Source organism: Vicugna pacos, chromosome 2 (genome assembly GCF_048564905.1).
Source record: "Vicugna pacos chromosome 2, VicPac4, whole genome shotgun sequence".
In the NCBI taxonomy this organism is placed as follows: Eukaryota; Metazoa; Chordata; class Mammalia; order Artiodactyla; family Camelidae; genus Vicugna; species Vicugna pacos.
The window spans coordinates 71,604,148-71,620,046 of record NC_132988.1 but is presented as its reverse complement, the minus strand read 5'-3'; the positions used below and the strand labels follow the sequence as shown (position 1 = coordinate 71,620,046).

The window sequence follows — 15,899 nt, the reverse complement described above, 5'->3', positions numbered from 1 at the left end:
ATATTTTCTTAGACTAGAACCTAGTTCTCCCAAATTCTAGCCAAGGGTCTTTACCATCATGTAATTTTAACAAATATTCTCTTTCATGTTTTGTAAGACTTAGAGTTTCCTTTCTGAGTTTCCTTTCTTCTTTCCTCCCTACCTCCATTTGCCCATTCAGTTCCATTCATTCATTCATTCATTCATTCAAGTATTTAATAAATGGCTTCTAAGTACTAGTGGTCTGCTGGACACTAAGTTTATGATTTCACTTTTCAGGGAACTCTTGATGCCTCCCCATATCTCTTCTCATTCCTCAACGGGCTTTTCTCCTACTCATTTCTATCTCAGTGGATGGCACTTCCTTTCCATTGGCTACTGAGTTCAAAATCCAGACATCGTCCTTGATGCGTCTCTTTCCCTCACCACTTCCCCACCCCAACTCCCAACCAGCAAATCATGATGACTCTACCGTGAAAATACATCCAAATCCGATCCCTCCTCACCACCTCCCTTATTATCTCAGCATCACCTGAGCCACCAGTCACTCGCCTGGACAATGCCACAGGCTCTTAGTTGATCTTCTAGCACCCAGGTTTCCTCCCTTTCAGTCTACTTTTCACATAGCACCAGTATGATATTTTAAATTGGCAAATCAGATTAACCAATCAAAACTCTCCAAAGATTGTACTTAGAATAAAATCAAAAACTCTTCCCCTATGTCATCATCCCATGTTCTCCTCATTTCCGTTGGTCTCTACTCAAATGTCACCTCCTCTGAGACTTCCTAGACAGTCCTAACTAAAATCATTCTTACTCCAACCCCTTGCTTATTTTTAAAAATTAAAAAAATTGTATATATATATATATATACACACACACACATATAAATGCTATATTTACAACATTTTAACCATTTAAAGTGTACAATTCCTTGGCATTTGAGTACATTCTCATTATTTTTCAACCATCAACACCATCCATCTTCAGAACTTTTTCATCTCTTCAAACTGAAACTCTGTATCCATTAAACAATAACTCTCTATTCTTCCCTTCCATTCCTTTCTCCAGCCCCTGGAAACCACTATTCTACTTTCTATCTCCATGAATTTGACTGCTTTGGGTACCTCATGTAAGTAGAATCATACAATATTTGTCCTCTTGTGACTGCCTTATTTCATTTATTAGTACAATATATTCAAGTTTCATCCATATTACAGCACATGTCAGAATCTCCCTCCTTTTTAAAGCTGAATAATATTCTGTTACATGCATGCACCACATTTTCTTTATCCATCCATTGATGGGCACTGGGGTTGCTTCCCTCTTTTGGCTATTGTGCTGTTCTGAATACGAGTGTACAAATACCTGTTTGAGACCATGGTTTCAATTCTTTTGGGGTACATACCTAACAGTGGAATTGTTGGCTCCTACAGTAATTCTATGTTTAATTTTTTGTGGAACCATCATAGGCTTTTCTCTTTTTTTTTCAATTTTGTTTTTCATAAAATAAATAAATTAAAGCAATTTCTTCCTGAAACTACATATTCTTTATTTGCTTATTATCTCTCTTCTCCCAGAGTATAAGCTCCATATGGGTGCAGGGACCTGGTCTTATTCATTGCTGTTTCCTCCAAGTTTAGGACAGTGCTTAGGTCATTGTAATTGCTCAAAAAGTACTTGTGGAAAGAAGGAAGGAAGGAAGGAGGGAGAAAAGGAGGGAGATAAGAAAGGAGGGTGGAAAAATGAATTAACTTAAGAATTTTATTTAAAAAAAACCCCAGTATTTCTCTACTCTCTTTTACATATCATATCACTTAGTATGGCCACAGCCATCAGAGCTGCCTCAAGGAGGGCTGCCTATCTGGTGTTATCTGAGGGCAAGAATCTTGCTTAAAATGTCAACCTCTGTCCTTCTACGTGTCCATGTACATGTATGTGCCTGATGCATTGTTAGGTCTTCAACTATTTAACCCTCCAAACTCTGGGGAAATTTTCTTGGGGGTAGCATATAGATAACAGTCAAACATGATCTAGATTCACAAGGAATAAAACATAGGCTAGATTTTAGCACAGAGGAAGGGAAAGCAGAGACATGCAAAGAAATTCAGGCACTTGAGATTAAATCTGCTCACTTCTTCATTCATCTGCACAACAGATTCAGTAGCTGATGGGAAACTGTGCTACAGAGTCTAACCTGAAAATACAGTTTTCTCAAAATGAAACTGAATCTAACACTTGGATTGTTATCAAAATTACTGGCTTTATTTTATTTAAAAGGAGTTGGTGAAGACTGTAAACCACAGGAGGGGTTCTCTCCTAGTAAACAGAGGGGCAGACCTCCCAAATTAAACCACATAATAGTCCATGTTTCTATGGTGGACTTTGGGCAGCTGTGAAGTGTCAATAATTTCAGGATGAATACAGACCAAGGGATCTTTGAAATATGGACAAAATAACAGTTGGGACAAATATTATTAAAACACTGAATCTTCACATATGACCTTAGAGCTTACTGGCTCTGCATCCTGGTAGCTCCCATGACTCATTAAAGATTCTGAGGCCAAAGGGGGAAAAATGACAATGTTTAACTACTGTTCATAGTATCATATAATAGATGGGCAGATGGAGGTAGAGAAAGCCTCAGTCTGGTAGCTGAATCAGTCTTTGGAAGCTTGGGATGAATGGGGAATGAGTCATATGCAAAGGAGCAGGACTTTATTCATTCATTCATTCATTCAAGCTTTCATTGAGTAGTTTCTATGGCCATGGCCTTGCTCTTGGAGAGTTCACTATCTAGCAGGGCAGACAGGACATCCAACTTCCTGTAATGTGATGTGATAAGTGCCTTGTGGAAGTAAATGCAAATTGGAACGGGAGCCCCAAGGAAAGATGAATATTCTGTACGGAGACCATGGAATGCAAAAATACACAAAAGTTATTTTCAAATGACATTTAGAAAAGTCACAGAAGAGATGACATTTGAGTTGGTTCTGAAAGGATGAGAACACACAAGGTGTCATTAAAGTACATGATGTTCAGGGTGACACGTGTGTTGTCATTTCCAGTGGAGCTAAAAGCTGTATTATGGAAATCACTATAGTGCTGAAAATGACATGCTCCAGGAATTGGTTTTGTTGCTGGAGAAGTTCATGCTCTTGTTTTACTCTGATTAATATACCTTTTTTTCCCTCATTTTTCAAAATCGAAGTATAGTCAGTTTACAATGTTGTGTCAATTTCTGGTGTACGGTATAATATTTCAGTCATACATATACATACCTATATTTCTTTCCATATTCTTTTTGATTATAGGTTACTACAAGATATTAAATATAGTTCCCTGTGTTATACAGTGGAAACTTATTGTTTTTCTATTTTATATGTAGCATTTAGTATCTACAAATCTCAGACTCCCAATTTATCCCTTCCCACTCCCTTCCTCCTCAGTAACCATAAGTTTGTTTTCTATGCCTGTGAGTCTTTTTCTGTTTTGTAAATAAGTTCATTTGTGTTTTTTTTAATGATTCCACATATAATTGATGCCATATCATATGGCAGTTTTCTTTCTCTGTCTGGCTTACTTCATTTATATGGTATGATAATCTCCAGGTCCATCTGTGTTGCTGCAAATTTCATTCTTTTTTATGGTTGAGTAATATTCCATCATATACTACAACTTCTTTATCCTAACTCTGACTAATATACTTTTATAACTCCTACCTTTCCTGCTTCCAAAGAGGACTGAGGAGGTCGTTCATTTTCCATGGCTACCTCCTTAGTTATTTAAAGTACTTTACAGTCTAGTTCAGGTAATTCTGACTCCTAACAAAACAACAGTGCACGGAATTGTGGGACAACAATGATTATCTTCACTTGAACAAGGCATTAAAAGCCTCTTCTTTGCCTTATTTGTTGTTGCATTCCAAATTTCTCTGAGTGCAGGAGGGTGGGTCTTCTTTCAGCATGAAGATACTGTGACTACCCTAGAGAATGCCTGCTGTCCTAGTCAGCTCAGGCTGCCAGAACCAAACACCATAGACTGAGTGACTTTAACGACAGAAATTTACTTCTCACAGTTTGGAGGCTGGGAAGTCCCACCAAGGTGGGGGTGAATTCAGGTTCTGGTGAGAGCTCTGTTGCTGGCTTATAGGTGGCAGCCCTCTACCTGTGTCCTTGCATGGCCTTTCATTGGTACATGCTTGTGGAGGTGGGAAAGGGGGAAGCTCTCTTATATCTCTTCTTATAAGGATGCTAATTCCATCATAAGGCCCCAACCTCATGACCTCATCTAACCCTAATTACTTCCTCAAAGTTCCATCTGCAAATGCCATCACATTGTAGGGGTGGGGGCTTCAATATTAAGAGTCACTGAGATAGTCTGAGGAAATATCACTATGCTTTCTCACATGTAGGACTTGTGTTTCCACAGGAAAACCAAACGAAGTCAAACAGGGTTGTATCAGGATTGAGGATTTATCTCAGGATTTCAAAAAAATTTTTAGAGCTAGAAAGAGTCCAAGTGATACATGATTACAACCCCTCATTTGACAAATAAGGGTACAGGCACAGGAAGGGGACACGATGTAATTGAACTGGCACATCTAAGACGGGAAGTTGGACAGTGTTGCCTGGAAAGAATAGTGTAGGGACAGAGTCCCAGCTAGAACTCCCACCCTCTGACCCACACCGCATAGTGCCTGGCCTGGAAAAGGCTGGTAGAACATACTTTAGCAAACACCATTACAGAGTAAGCAAGGAGGAGCCCACAAGAGACTGGGCCGCTGAAGAAGTTAGAATAACGTAGTGCCCATAAACCTTCCCAACCGAAGTAGAGGGACTTTCCCCTGAAGAAAAGCCTTAGTTCTAATATTTCCTTGAGAAAATGGCAGCATAAGTAGAATGAAGAAATTGAACCCATTAACCTCTAAATTATAGGTGAATGAGCCTTGCTCCAAAACTGAGTGACTTTGACAGATACAGTGTCACTGCCCTGGCAGTGACAGGCTCACTGGCCTGAAATGGAGTGACTCAAGGGTGGAAATCTCTTCAACTTGGCCAAGTGAGTGATCTGGGGATGCATACTATGATGGCTAACTTAATCTGCAATTCCTCCTTGTAAGTTAACAAATGGAAGTATTTCCTGAAGTTTGGTCAGATTAAAGCTTTTACAATCAAAAATAGCTGACAGATTGTTGCTGAGAAGAAAAGCAGACTCTTGGTTGGATAGCAAATTATCTATTTCCATGTATATTGTTATTTGATATGTGAAAAAACTGTGTCTGGCTTGATCCTGGGTTTCTTGCGTTGCCAGGAGGAAAGATTTGGGGGCTGATGGCTGGGACAGGGAAGCGAGTTCCCCAGTGTTGAAAGGAGTGACAGGATATTGCAGTGTAGAGAGTCTGTGTTCTACACAGGTGCTCTTGCCTCCTGGCTGGACCGGGTGTCAGGAATACAGGTCTGCAGCACTGGCAATGAGTGCCATGAATTGTCACCCACCAAGGACTAGAAGTCTCCCTGTGATCCCAGCCCAGTCTGCCTCTTCAGCCTTCTCCCTGCCGGGTACTCAAACACACCAGGCTTTTGATTTAGTCTATTCCTTCTACCTAAACAGCTCTCCCTCTTGTGTCTGCCTGGGTTACTCTTGTTCATCCTTCCAGGGTTAGCTTAAGGGCCTTTGCTGATTCTCCTGCTAAATCTAACCCCATCTCCACCCTCCACGTCCGTCCCAACCCCCGATGTACGCAGAGCACCTTGTATCTTATATTTACAGGACTGAAATTGGCACGTAACTGTAATTGCTTGTGGGAAGCTTTGTTTAATGTGTGCCTCCCCCTTTAGACTCTAAGATCCACAGGAAGCAGGGACTGTAGTGGATTTACTGGTCATATATTCTCATTGTCTGAGCCATCGTAGGAATTCAAATATACATATGTATATTTCTATATATGAATGAGTGAATGAGCTAAGCCCTTTACACATATCATCTCATTCAATCTTAACATCCTCTGTTACCTTGGCTTCATAGATGACAAAACAGAGGATCAGAAAAGTTAAGTAACTTCCCTAAGGTCACCTAGCTAGTACAAGGCACAGCTGAAGTTTGAATCTGAAACTATCTGGCTCCCAGCTAACCTTATAATCATTCCACTGTCTTGTAGCAGGAAATACAAGGGTGTTTCTGAAATCTGTGCTCCATATTAGGCAACAAATCACTAGTTTTCCTCTATCCTTCTGAATACATTCTCTAATATGGGCCACTAGAGAAGACTTTAAAAAATTACGTGACCGTGTGAACCCCTTTCTCCCGCTTCAGTCCTGCTGTGGGCTGCCTAATGGTCTCAGGATAAATTCTGAGCTCCTTGGCATAACACGTAACACCTTTTATGGTCTCCAACCCCACCCCTGGTGACCCCTGAGACCCAAGCAATCTGAATCAGCGTGTGCTCCTGAAATATCCCGTCTGCCTCCTTGCCCCTGTGTCTGCTGTTCTTCCCACCCTGACTCCCCTTTCTGCACCCAGTTCTGAGAACTCTGGAGTCTCACCTCCTGTATGAAGATTCTCCATCTCCTCTGTGTGGCCACCGCACTTTATACAGACTTTGTTCGTAACACATGTTCTACTGAGCTCTCCATGGTTGTCTGGCAGCCCTAATGAGAGGGACTGCAGCTTGTTGTTTGTGTCTTAGTGCCTGGTGCGGAGAAAGTGCTCCATCAACATTCATGGAGGAAAGACACGAATTTTCTACCCTTTGAAAAACAGCAATGTTCTCTGGCTCATATTCTGGACTGTGATTGCAGAAATGCATCCTCCTTCTGCTTTGTCTGTGAGTTCTGTAAAAAGCACTAGCTAATAGGAAATTTTGGATGGGTCTCTAAAGAGACTTTTGCTATTTTTGCTTGCATCCACTTTGGAAACTTCAGGGATTGCCTCTCTGTGTGCAGGATATAGACCAGGGTTGCCAGTTCTCGCTATGCTGATTATCAGTCAGTTGGTCCAAATGTGGGTGGGCCTTACCATCCTTGCACTGAATGGATTAAACTTCAGCAAGTACTTGGACTGAAATGATACGTATATTTTAATATGAAACCTAAATCTTTAGATTGAGGGAAGCCACTGTTTGGGACCCTCATACTTATAAAAATCCCCCATGTTCTCTTTGGTGGGGCTGCTAAGTGCCCCCAACACTCCAGCAGGTTCATCGAACATCTGCAAAACCATGACTAATCAGTCTGGTCCAGCCAGACGGCATTTGAGAGCGCCCATATGTCTAGACAGACTGTGCGTGCCTCCAGGCCATCAAACTGTGTTTAAGAAGACACTTGTTTGAAGTCAAAGAGCCATATTCTCCTGAGGGTTTTGCTGCTGGAAATGGGATACCATTCTCATCCAGGGAAAAAAAAAGACCTTCTGTTTTCTGTCCCCCAAATCAGAACCCACAGACCTAGTGTCTGACTCAATTTCTCTATCCGTGAAATCCAGACTAATGGTCTCACCAGGCTCCCTGTGGGGGCTGTGAATGCCAGCGAGAGAAGAACACTTGTGAAGAATTTTGGTACTTCTTGGGGGAAAAAGACACCATTTTTTGTTTTTCCTTTCAACCAAGAGCAGCATCTGTCTTTCAGTCAAATTCTCCTCCAAACTCGTTATCTTTAAGTTGGGAGCAGGCCTTGGTGGTCGGCCTCAGGAGGAGGCTGTGCTGAGCAAGGAGGCCAGTAGGTACCTGAGATTCTGAAGGGGCCACTTGGGGCCGGGCAGTGGAGGCAATGAGAGACGATGGAGGCAGGGAGGGTGCCTTCTCTTTGGTCGCTTTGTGGCTGGAGGTGCACTGGGCGTGGGTCGTGGGGAGCGGGGTGGGAGAAGACGATGACTAGTATCTCCCACAGGGGGTCTTCTGGACAACTGTGTCAGGTCCTCTGCACTTCCCTTCTGTGGGCCCAGACCCAACACTGCTGGGGCTCAGGCCGAGGGGACACGCCACGGCCCACCCACAGGGCGTGTAAGTACGCAGCTGCTCCAGGTGCCTGTGCTCCATCCAGGGCCCGCAGCCTTCTTCCGGGAGCCTCTGCTGACTGGAGACCAAGGGGCCAGAGATCTGCCGGGGCAGCTCAGGCCAGGCCAAGCCTGGGCCCACCCAGTCCCGGGATGGCGCCTGCCCTGGACACGTTGCCCAGGCTTTCCTCGGGAGCAAGCCCCCTTCCCCAGGCCTCAGAGGGGAGGGAGGGAGTGCAGGTAGCACCTTGGGTGATTTCCAGTGGCCGACATTAAACCAAGGCAGCCCCCTTTCCCGTGACCCAGAGCTGAGGCTGTGGTCTCCCCGACACATGCTCTGGCCTGGGGGCCCAATTCAGCTCAGTTTGTCCAACTGCTGACTGAAATTTCAAAAAAATTTCTCATGCGATTGAAAAGAAAAAAACCCTCTGTGTTTGGGTGTTGTAAAATGCAGTGGTCTCTTGCCTGGTCAAAGGTCACACCCCCTTCCTTCCACCCTACCTCCTACAGGCGCAAATAACAATCAAGTCATTTCTCATACCCTGCAGCCCTGGAAAGTACCAGAACTTAAGAAAATCCATGATGTTGGCCTGCTTCGACTCTGAACCGTTTCTCTCAGAGGATCTTTTTGAGGCTTAGAATTGCCCAAATGGCTGGGGCAGCCCTGGTGTGGTGAGAAGCCACGGCCTTCTCAGCCTAAATGCCGTTGTCCACTATATCCCGCACTTTGTCTCCAGCTCAGTGCATGCATCATCCGTGACTCCTTGTTCCACACAGCTGGAGCTCTGTAGGTGGTCAGCTCCATGGAAATCTGCCTTCGGAAGGACAGTTCTCAGAGGCATCCCAGGCTGATGCATCCTGGCGTTCTGATTGGTGAATCCGTAGCCAATTTGATTACTCACAGGATAATGCCCATGAAATGAATTCAGATGTTGTATTCCTGTTGGCCTCCCCTCCTAAGTCCACCACTGGTCACCCAGTGGGTCAGGAAAGAGGGCAGCGATGACTCTAGTGCAAATGCTCCTCCAAGACTGGGAAGATGACTCAGGGGAAGTTTGCTCTGGGAGTGGGAAGTGGGAGAGGGCAGTGGGGGCCTTCTGAGAGAAGACGAATGACCCATGACATCGGTGGGCCTCCTTCCTCCTCCTGCCAACATTTTCTTCTAAGGGTTTTCTGCAAAGATGCCACTCAGCATGAGTATATATGCTTCCAAGTTTCTTTTTTAAATTTTTATGTACTTTAAAAATAGAAATATAACTGACACACAGGAAAAGGCACATACCTTTAGTGCACAAATCAATGAATTTTTCCATGCGATTAAACCTGCATAACCACCACTTAGATCAAGATATAGAACCAGAAAGTTCCTTCATGCCTCCTCACAGACATTGTCTTCCAAAGGTAACTCTTATTCTGACTTTCATCACTACAGTTTAGTTTGGCCTGTTGTTGAATTTCACATAAGTGGAGTCCGGCGGTGTCTGGCGGTGTGCACTCTTTCACGTCTGGATTCTCTCACTCACTGTGAGACTCTCCTCGTTATTGTGTGTTAACACCTCATCATTTTTCACTGCTGGATAGTATTCAATTGTTTGAAGATACTACAATTTATTAACCCATTTTACCTATGGTGCACATGGGGGCTATTTTCAGTTTAGGTTTATTATAAATGAAGCTATTTGCTTCATAGCTTCTTAGTTAACACTTGTCTAATGGTCATTGTAAGCCAAATTCTGGGTACTTGACAAGTACTGTCACTTAATCTTAACCTCACAATAAATGAAGGATAAGTGTTATTGTTCTCCCCATTTTACAAGTGAGTAAAGTAAGGCAGAAAGAGGTTAAATAACTTCCCAGGATACATAGCTAAAAGTAGTACAACTCAGATTTAAACTCTAGAAGGCAGTTTATCTCAACAACCTGTCTTCTTAACCATCTTGCTAAGTAGCTGCCTGTTAAAGTTAAAGGTATTAGCCAAACCACTTACTTGCTGTATGACCTTGGGCAAGTCTCTTAATTACTTAATTATAAACTTGCGATAATAAGTCCTTCCATTCATAGAGTTATTGTGAGGGTTAAACAAGTAAGGCAGATAAGGCAAACATTGTTGCCTGATTAACCCAATAGCCATTCCCAATCCTCTCTTGCCAGCCTCCCTACAGAGGCTATAAGAGCTAAATGCTCCCTTCCTAGGCTTCTTTGCTGCTAGAGGTATCAAAGCACCCCAGTTCTACAAAATGAGATTGATAGGATATAGGCTAAGGGGCTTCTGGAAAAATTTTGCTTCCTTATGAAAAGAATATGTAAGAAAGAAAAATTCTCTTGGTGTGTGCTCTTCCTCCCTCCTTCCTCCCTTTAATGCAGATGTGACGTCTGGCACAGTGGCAGCCATCTTGTGAAGCCAAGGATGAAAGTCAACCCACTAGAGATGATGGAAGAGAAAGAGAAAAAGAGCCTTTCTCCTTGATGATACTGCTGATCCTGCCAAGCCAGGACTAGAATGCCTAACTGCAGACTTCCTATTAAATAAACAACAAATGGCTGGGGATTAAGTTACTCTTGGTTAGGGTTTCTATCACTCGCAATACAAATGACAAACTATGTAAAATGCTTATCACGACGCCTGGCATAAGGTAAGAGTTCAACACATATTAGATTATTAGGTGGACCTCTGTCTAATTGGAACATGGGACCAAATGCCTTCACCTCCTTTAATCTGCTAATGATTTTCAAAAGGCACTTTTTAGGCACCATCAGAGGGAGGCTATTATGCCTCCTGGCATCATCTGTGAGCCTCAGGGATGGAGCGCTCCCCGCATCCTCCAACAAAGCAATAGGCAGCTGGACCTGTCAGCGTTCCCGGAGGTATTCTCTAGGCTGATGCCTATGAAAGCTGAGCTGCCTCACACACCCACAGAAAGCATCAGAAAGGAAAAATACCACAGCTAAATGTGATTTGTATTTTTCCACTTTATTAAAAAAGAAGTTCAGAAACTTCTAGGGCGGTTTTCACCATGAGTCTTGACAAGAACATGCATGAGGCTGGGTGGCTGCAGTAGGTGAGGCTGAGGGACCAGAGAAAATAGCACTCAGCAGCAGCCGGGGAGCCACGCCTTGTTATCCTTAGCCTGGCTGGCCTGCCTTTGTGCGACGAGGCATGAGCAAGACACACTCCCTAGAACGGAATCCTACTATTGTTTTAAAATGTTAAGCATTACTTAGCAATTTACTTTAAAATTTTTTTGATTAGATTTTTGTTTGTCTAGGTCCAATACAACAAGTAAGTATTGAGTGCCTGCTCTGATCAAGGCACCCAGGTATCTAAGTGACACGGAGAAAGGCAAGTGGAAGAGATAGTGATTTGTTTGGTATTTCACACGGCCTTTCCCTTGACAGCTGCAACTGGGCTTATCTTCCCCTCCTAACACCAGCACACTGGGCATTGAGATTTTAGCATATGAACTTGGGGGGGCACAAATATTCAGACCACGGCACTGGCCTTTCAGCATACTTGACAAAACAGATAATCTATGTGAAGAAAAAAGTGGTAGAGGAGGAAACATGACAATGCCAACATCAGAAGTCTTTATTTGGAAAGGTCAGATGCAAAAGGCCCTAAGCATCAATAATTCATACGTTGAAATCCTAATGCCCAATGTGCTGGTGTTCGGAGGTGAGGCCTCCGAGAGGTTAAGCTTAGGTCATGAGAGTGGAGCCCTTAGGAATGGGATTAGTGCCTTTATGAAAGAGACCCCACAGAACTCCCTATACTCTTCCATCATGTAAGGACACAGAGAGAAAATATTGGCCTTGAACCAGGAAGAGGGCCTTCACTAGAAGGTGACCATGCTGGTGTCTTGGTCTTGGACTCCCAGCTTCCAGGACTGTGAAAAATAAATTTCTGTTGTTTACAAGCTGCCCGGTTTGTGGAATTTTGTTACAGCAGCCCCGACGGACTAAGACAGAAGGGGATGAGCAAGTAGGTGAAAGGGATTAGCTGGCTATTAAGTAACACACGAAAGTAAGGTATTCATTAATTACCATTTCTGCCCTTTAGTCCTCTTTCTGCTTGTTAAGCTATCTCCTAAACAACAAAACTCAAAAGCTTACAGTGTCAGGACAAAGTTCCTAGAATCTGAAGATCTCTGTCCTCCACAAACATGGAAATGAGAATGAACTTGTTACTCACTGGAGTCAAGTTCTAGGCTGGAAATGCTGAGGCAGAGTTGGGAGCCCCGAAGTCTATTGGGTTTTGTGGGTGTCAGTGCCATTGTTCTTTGGACGAGCTGCTTCTCCTCTTTGAGACCCAGTTTCCCTGACTATGAATCCTCTTCTCCGTAAGGGACCATCACTGCTGCGCTTGGCCTCTCTGCTGAGACGGGTCGTTTTCAGAACTTGGACTGGGTGGAAGATGCAAGTTGAGGATGGAACCACACACAGCAAGACCCATTGCATCACTGGGACTCCAGGAAAGGACCTTGTGTTTCACTGTCTCCTGGAATGTGGTCTATGTCCTGACATGTCATCAAAGATAGGTGGCCCATCTTCGGGGAGTGGGAACCAGGTGCCCATTCATTCCCAAATAAAGAGAAGGGGCCAAGAGAACAGGAATCAATCATTAATTAGGAAGTCCTAGGTATACATGCGAGCTGGTAGCTCACACAAAGGTACAAAGAACACAAGCTGAAGTGGGTACAAAGCTTGTTTCCAGTTTATGTGTGATTACAGTAACTTATTAACTTTGTAGGAGTGAATCTTCTCTGCAGAAATATTCCTCATAATGAATTGAATCAGTTGAAATCAATATGAGAAACCATGCTTTATGTAAGAGATGTTGTGAGTAATGAATTTTAATCAAATACGTTAAGTGATGAGGCGAACTGGCTGTTGGAAAGAATTCCATAGTGACTCCTCATTTAATGGGATTAATTACCACCTAATTTGTCACCTGTGTAAAGAAGCATTCTGATTTTAATTTGCCTAAAATCCAGACTCTCTTATGCTCTTGTTCCCTAACACATTCACAACTCCAGAGGGAAATGGCTCGCTCTCCTTATTCACTGAATTTGCATCTCAGCTTAAAATAACATAAATCAGTACTTGGATACACACATCCACATAAACATCATCTTCAGGGTTTCATTCGTTAACCAACCTCCAACTGCTGCTACCCTCAGTATCTCTTAAATGCTGGCAGCACAGTCTCCCCTGCTAAGAAACGCACCAGCAACACCAACTGGGGAGGCGCCCCCGGCACTGTTATTGGAGCACAGCATCTTCTGATGAATCTTCGGGACCCATTAAAATGCTACTCTGCAGCCACCGCTGACAGATGCTATTAAACACATCAATCTGGAAAGACAGACTCTGGCAACATGAGCTAACTTGGGTGAACCGTGGAAGCTGTATAAAAATTGGCTCAACTTGAAGAATAATTTTGCTTTTGGTGGTCTACTAATTCAGAATAAATTTGTAAGTGTTGCTGCTGGGAAAAGAATTATTCACAATGTGACACTGCCCATTCTATACGTCGTAAACCACTCCTTTAATATATTCTTAGGTTCCCCCTGGCACTGTTAGGGTCAGACAGGGATCCTCTACATGCACACATGCTTAATTTGAGGCAGCTCTACCTCACGACTTTATTTCAAAAGTAATTCCCAGGTCTAAATATCCAGCCTGGCATTCTCTCTCGTGTTCCAGGCCCCTAGCTTAGATCCCTTTTGGGCTTTATATTCAAAATCAGTAAGTCTATTAACTGGTTTTTCTTTCCCCATCAAACTAGCTCCTCTGGGCTTGTTTCTGCCATCACCCTTACCCTTATCCAAGTTCTTTTTATTTACTTTTTAAAATAAATGTTGTATATATTTAGGATGTACAACATGATGATTTGATATAAATATGTACAATGAAATAATTACAACAGTCAAGTTAACTAACACAGCATCTCCTTGTGTGGCTACCATATTTTGTATGTGATGTGAACACTTGAAATCTACTCTTCTAGCAAATTTCCAGGATCCTATACAGTATATTAACTAGAGTCATCATGCTGTACATGAGACCTCTAGACTTTTTCATCCTATGGAACTGTACCCTACAGACCTTTGTACCCATTGATCAGTATCTCATTTCCCCCACTGCTCCATCCCTGGGAACTACCGTTCTACTCTCTGCTTCCCTGTACTCGATTTTTTGTAGATCCCACATAGAAGTGAGATCATGTCATTTTTTCCTTTCTATGCCTGACTTGTTTCACTTAGCATAATGTCCTCCAGGTTCACCCATGTTGTTGCAGAGATCTTCTTTTTCAAGGCTGAATAATATTCTATTGTGTGTATGTGCACATCTCATAATTTCTTTGAGATATGTATATCTCACAATTTCTTTATCCATTCATCCAAAGTCACACAGCTCACAAAAGGGGGAATCTTATTCCTCTAGATACCAAGGCTAATAAGGGAAGCACTTTGTTTGCATTGTGGTGAAATATTAAGCTACAGATGAACACACACATACCAAGACAAATACACACACACACACACACACACACACACACACCCTTCTAAATGATTCAACAGTAAGGAAGACTTGTTTCTGCCCCACCAAACATACAAATTCCTCCTGTATCTAGTTAGAAGGAAATGAGTGGGTCATTCCCTAGTCCCTAGGACAGATGCCCATGTGTCCTGTCAGCCAGACTACAGGGACACGTCTTTCTAGCTCAGAGGCTGCTTTTAGCAGACAGATTCGCATCTCACCCTAAAAGCACTTATCAACTGTTAGGTCTCTGCATGCTGGAGCAGAAGCACTCTGGCTTCATAAAGCTATGGGGCTGTAATTGCATTCACAAGTCTTCATCCAGAAAATCTACTTTTTACTAAACCCTTATCAAATAATGATATATAGAAAAGCCAAAATTATTCTTCACGAGATCATGAATAGCATTTCTATTGGCTGTGTAATTGAATCAAGACCACTTCAGCTTTGGCTCCTCTCTCTGAAATCCACCCTTTCATTCACAACCTAAGCAAGTAACAGCAGCATAAAAAAAGTACAAGCAAACTTTCTAAGCCACACAGAGAAAAGGAATTCTCCTTTCTATGTACAGCTGTACACACGACCTAGGGAGGAATATGCCAGGTATCAATTTTGATTTCTGTTTCACCATAATAAATCCACAATCAGTCTAGGTAAACACTGCTGAGCAAAGGGAGGAAAGTGAAGTCTTCTTTGAAAATGTGATAAAATTTCTAAAAAGCGGAAAAACTATCAAGTTGGAATCTCCAGCCTCATAAATGAGCCCTGATTCTCTCATTTCCACTGCACACAGGTCATTTCTTCTTGGATGACAAATTATCACCAAATCACAGGTACCAGCCTAAACTGAGCAATTCCAAAATAATTCTCCTGATGCTGCCAATGGCACCAGTTAGGTTTAATGTATGAAAGGAAATTTGACATAGGTATAGTAGATACAGAGAACAGAGTAGTGGTTACCAGACAGGGAGGGGTCAGGGGGGTTCCTGGGTGACATGGGTAAAGAGAAAGAGGATCAATTGTGTCTTAACAGATGGGAACTAAATTTTTGGTGGTGAGCATGTTGTAGGGTATACAGAAATAGGAATATAATGTGGTACACATGAACCTTATACAATGTGATCAATCCATGTTACCTCAATACAAAATAAACTTAAAAAATACATTATTCTTCCCCCCCAAAAAAAAGAGAGAAAAAGAAAATTTGATGTCTTTCTCAAGTTTGTTTTTGATATCCTGTCAAACTTAGTCCTTGTTTAGCCTTCAATTAAAACAATTATTTAGAATCCACTATGTACTTAATACCATGCTAAGTGTTGGGGAGAAAATAACAAACTGAATCACCAGCCTCACAGAACTTAATATTCAGTGGAGCAAGCCAATTATTA

At 42.6% G+C, this 15,899-nt stretch overlaps 1 protein-coding gene across 3 annotated transcripts in view; it reads right to left on the bottom strand.

Annotated features, from left to right (window-relative positions):
- PARM1 (prostate androgen-regulated mucin-like protein 1) overlaps positions 1-15,899 on the bottom strand; it is a 96,553-nt gene that overhangs the window by 35,304 nt on the left and 45,350 nt on the right. The window lies entirely within an intron of this gene.